Genomic DNA, 5,366 nt, shown 5'->3' on the forward strand with positions numbered 1-5,366 from the left:
ATGCACAGAGTAACTATCCTCCGACACATAACTGGTGTTGCCGTTTTCAGAACAAAACAAGATCTCTGCTTCCTTCCACTCCCTCCAAACACAAACATGCGAACAAATAAAAACACCCATCCACCCATTCTGGGAGTTTTGGTCGCAGCCCTTCTGTTGGGGTGATTGTGACTCTTCAACATTCCACAATGAGCAGGTACGTGCACTGTCCTCTCTGCTCCCGGTCTAAGGCACTTCAGACAAAGCTAAAGAATGAGAGAGGGGGGAGCAAGAAGGCACTGTGGGGTGTGTGTGTGTGTGTGTGTGTGTGTGTGTGTGTGTGATCACGCCTACCATATTGGCTTCCTGTCCCTGGAACATCAGCTTTCTAGCTGGCTGAGCCTGTCCCCATGATTGTACAGGGTCGCCACTGAGCCCACCTCAACTCCTACCCTGTGAGCTTTAGGCCTGTGCTACGCAGGGTTTTGTTAAGCTGTTTAGTATTAATTGATTTTTTTCTCCCATTTTTTTTTCTTTCTTTCCCTGGGCGGGTCAATAGCTGGATGCTTCAGGAGCAGAGGATCTATCAACTGCAGACCAAGCTAGGGAGCTGCCGACAAACCTGGAACGGTAACCTGGCTAGCTCCGGGAGCGCCGACGGCACTCGGTGGCCCAGCAACGGGCAACAGGAAACGTGCAGTGGCCACGAGGCAAGAAATCGACTCTGACCCGATCATTGACACCTGGTAAGTTTCTTTACTTTTGAAAAGTGAGGCAAAAGATCACCACATCTTTCTTTCCTGACTCAAAAAGTATCGGCAGTGTTTTGGCTGATTTTAGTAATGAGCAAATTCTAGAAGCCCCCCCGCAGACCTGGGAGCATGGGCTGGAGGGGGTAAATGAGGATTCGTGGGATAGATAAGGGTGAACCAAACTCTGATCCGAAGGTGAGCCACTGCAGCCAAGCAGATGTCCTGGGCATTGATCCTTACATTGTGTTATTGATTTTCTCTTGGGGCCAAGAATAGGGTGGACCTATGGAGGACAAGAGCGAAACCGACACCTTCCCGGAGGGCCAAGCGGCCCTAATCGGTGATAACAGTGTTAAGTGGTCAGCCTAGATATGAGGTTTGCTTGGATCTATTGATCTGTGCTCCCCTGGGATATAAATCCTTCTGAATTTGCTTCCGTGGATATAAATATTTATAATTAAAATAGCCTAGGAGCCTCGTATGGGCGCAAGGAGAGTGGCCCATTCCAGGTTAAAGCTCCCACACTTCTTTGCACACGTCTCCCACTCGGCACCCCTTTGTACATCTTGCCTTCTGTTTGGAAGCCAACTCTCAGCCCCTCGGTGTAGCAGGCACGGTGTCTATCAGAAGCCAGGTGAAAAATCCTTTCTTTCTGACTGCAGCTTCCAGCTGAGGAGCGAGTGTGGCTTCCCAGGGAGGGCTGTGTAATTCATGTACATTCAGGATGCAGGACTCAGAAAGAAATGGGCTATCCGAGTGATGAGGGGGATACAGGACGGGGGAAAAAAGTATATGCTTTGTTTCTGCTTTTATTGGTGAATCAGTTTGGATCACACGACAAACAGGCTTTACGCCGCAAATGTTTTCCCCAAGGCTGATGAGACCCTGCAATGGCCACCTTTGCGATATTCGCACTAGGAGAACAACTGGACGAGTCCCACATTCCAGCTTCCTACCACCTCATAAGTGTAGGCTTGGGAGGAGGGAGCAGAGCACCCTTACAAACAGGAATGGAAACGGAGGGATAGTATAGGAAGTCTCCCCAGCAGCAGAGCCATGAATCCAGCCAGCCAGATAACATTGATCAAAGCTTGCCACACGCTGGAAAGACAGCCCTCAACATCCAGTCAGCTTTAGGTTTTAGAAATCTAGGTGGAAGAGCATGTGGGTTTAAAAAAAAAAAAAAATCTGCTGTGCTCCTTAAACTAATTATCTGCTTATGTGTTTGGAATACAATCTTTAGAAATTGGGGATTTCCATTTTGATCAGCCTTACTTTGGTATTAATAGTGTGTCTGCTCTGAGCATGTTTCATTAATGTGTAATTTATGGTAACAGAATTAAATACTTGAAGATCTTAGATTGGCCAGGAATGTACATTAGTGGTTGTGTATGACTGCATGGAATATTGGGCAATTGTATTGTTTTATTTTTCTCCTGATTGTAGACTATTTCATCATCCCAGAAACTGATAAATGCCCATGTGGCAGGGGTCTGGATTTGGGAAACAGTGATCATAGGCAACTTAGTAATTAATATTTCTCTATTTGCACTTAAATGTCCTTTTACAAGATTCATATTAGGCTTTGCTTTTGTGAGTTGGTTTGGTTGTTTTTATCCAGATGTGCTATATTCAAAACTCAAAGGCATCTTGTCCGACTCTTTTAGTGGATGGCTGAAGATTAGGGACTATTTCAACTGGTAGTCAAGGGTCAGTATTAGGGATTCCATTTGACTTGGATGATTTATACACAATAAAGTCTCACAAGTATAACTGCAATGGCTTTGTTTTGATGTGGGGACATCTGCAAGTGTTCTTGAAGCTGAAAACCACTTCAAACTAGAAAGAGAAGACACTCTGGAGTGTCCTGTATTCCTTCACAACCGTGGAGAGAACTGGAATGTGCCTCTCTTTGTTTGATTTATTTTAACNCCCCCCCCCCCGGCAAATGTGATATATTTTCTCTGTAGAAATAAGCGTCCAATATTGATGTGAAGATGGAAGGCCCAGGCTGGAACTTAAATCTCCCTTTCCTAGGCTCTAATGAAAAGCATAATTACTAGAAATAGACTTTTTATCTATCCCATGATCTGTGTCTTTCCCTTCCTCTGTGCATCGTTTGTCAGTGTTCGCTTGCATGTTAGCTGTGGGCAAAGTGATCAGAATTTTAAAATGGAATTAAATCCCACCAATTAAATGTGTATTTGTTTATGCTCTTGGTCTCACGAACTCTAGACGGCAGATACATAAACTGATGCCTGTATTTTTGCTACAGGTTGTATTTGCAAGCTCATTGCTAGCTTCAGGGAAATAATTTAATTACAGGGTCATCTAGCTACTGAGGATAACAAGGCATTGCCTTGTAGGAATCTAACTCCTGTGTTACACATGTGTTCATATACTGTACTCTCATTTCTTAGTTTATACATATAGACAGATTTTTTTCCAACTCAATCTAATGGTCTTGATCTTCAATATATCCAATAATGAAGGTTATGATGAAATCTCACTGTAATTTCTAATATTTATGACAAAATATGATTATATAAATATTTTGCTGTTATTTCCTTGTTAGTAACAGACCTATTGTGTTTCAAAACTCTTGAGCATTTTGACATGCTCATTTGGCTCTCAGAACAAACGTAAGAGATAACTTAGAGCAGTGGTTGTTGTGGCTGTTTTACTGATGAAATAGCATGTACACGGGGACACATTTTAATGTCAGACTTAAGGCTAAGACCTGAAACCATGGGTTTCCGGTCAAGTGTTCTTTTCATGGCTATCAGCTGTCTCTGTTAATGTTTGACAACATTTTAGCATATTCAACTACAACCAATGAAATACATGTATGCAAATGTTGATTGATCTTAAATGAGCCTTAGCAACTTAGCCATTCCCCACCTCAAAGGGCAGAGGAGCTGTTCAGCCATCTTTCTTTGCCCCTTATCAAATCACAGCCTGCCCTCGATTCTGAGGTCATTCGAGACCTATTTTGTTAGAAATTCTGTGTGAGCTGTTAATACATCTTAAAGATTTGTTGCCCAGTGTGTTCTATGAAAATTTGGAAAATGACTGTTGCTCACTGTGTTTTACAGAGTCGTTACATATATATTGTGTCTTGATGCCTCTTCTTAATAAAACAGTATGTAAAGTTTGAAACATCAAGTGATTAAAATCTAGAATAAGCTATTCCTTTGGAGAATTCTTAACCTTGCTGAATCAGGTACCACCTGAAACCCATGTCAACTTTGCAAAAATGATTCTATTGTATGTGTGAAGAAAAAGGCATACAGACTAACAAGGGAAGCCAATCAGTATAGAAATTTACTTGTTAAGAGATTAAAGCAATTAAGTATTAAAATCAGTTTTTTTTTTGATACACTAACAGGTATTTCTTATTAAAACACTGATGTAGCCCAGTAGTAGATGTATAGTAAATACAATATTAAAGCAAAAATGACCATAAAAGATGTCAACTGCTTACAAGGATGTATTTATATAATACAAAAACAGTTGCGATTTCTATAGGTGACACTAATAGTGGCATTATTAATGTTGCTGTGGTTTGTCTCCTATATTTGCAATGGAAGAAAATTCAATGCTAATGAAAACAGAAAGATTTTGTCTTGTTTCCCCAATCCATGTTCATAGGCTTGCTGCACTCTCTCTAATCCTTGGAAGTCTGTGGGTGCCTGTTAAGAAGCCCTCCTCCTGAACAGCTTGCACTTCTCCTACAAAGCTTGACTGAAGCATCCAATAGAACATTAGCAGCCCTCCCTCAGCTGGAGTCCGTGGCTACTCTTCTGTGCCCAGAGGGCTCTACAATCTCTCCAGCCTGGCACCTGGATCTGTGTCAACTTGCTTTGTCCCTCCTGCAAGAGGGTCACTCCTGAAAATGTAGATAATGCCTTGGACTTTACCACGCCTAGCACAGTATCTAGTCTATATCGTAGATATTTTACTAGACGATGAAAGGAATAAAGATGGGAAAATTCAAAGGCAGAGAGCCTTTTAAAGACCACAGACTTTACAATTTGAAATTAATGTTGGTAGATTGATGGTTTGCTTGGGTCAAATTCTCTCTTGATCCCAGGGGCTAAGATAACCACGTGGACCTGTCCTGTTTCCCCTTCAGTGCAAGTCTCAAGTAATAACCTCTTTAAAGTCGTATGTTCAGGATGGAGGGATGGCTCCGTTGTTAAGAGCACTTGTTGCTCTTGCAGAGGACCCAGGTTCAATTCCCAGCATCCACACCCACCCATAAATCTAGTTCTGGGATTCTGATGCCCTCTTCTGACCTCTTCAAGCACCAGGCATACACAGAGTACACACACACACACACACACACACACACAGGTATGCACACATGCACGGACAGGCAGACAGACAGATAGACAGACAAAACACACACAAAACAAAATGGGTAAATCTAATAAAAAATTAGGTCACATTAATGACCATTAAGCCAATATTAATGACCTACTGTGATTAGTACCTGAAGTTCAGATCTGTTCAACTTCTTGTAAACGTGTAAGGTGAGGACCACCTTGACCCTCATTTGCAAATGTGAGGGAAGGGCAGGCTGTCATGGAGATAAAGGACTTTTTTTCTGAGCTTTTCTGAACCTTACCAGCC

The 5,366-nt window shown here is 42.2% G+C and overlaps 1 long non-coding RNA gene across 1 annotated transcript; it reads left to right on the plus strand.

The window, feature by feature from the left end:
• The first annotated feature begins 237 nt into the window (after window positions 1–237).
• On the plus strand, window positions 238–4,750 carry LOC110300741. Its single transcript, XR_002378616.1, has 3 exons — window positions 238–285; window positions 539–725; window positions 4,383–4,750. It is a non-coding gene; the product is annotated as an uncharacterized LOC110300741 (long non-coding RNA).
• The last annotated feature ends 616 nt before the right edge of the window (window positions 4,751–5,366 follow it).

Source organism: Mus caroli, chromosome 8, assembly GCF_900094665.2.
Source record: "Mus caroli chromosome 8, CAROLI_EIJ_v1.1, whole genome shotgun sequence".
Taxonomy (NCBI): Eukaryota; Metazoa; Chordata; class Mammalia; order Rodentia; family Muridae; genus Mus; species Mus caroli.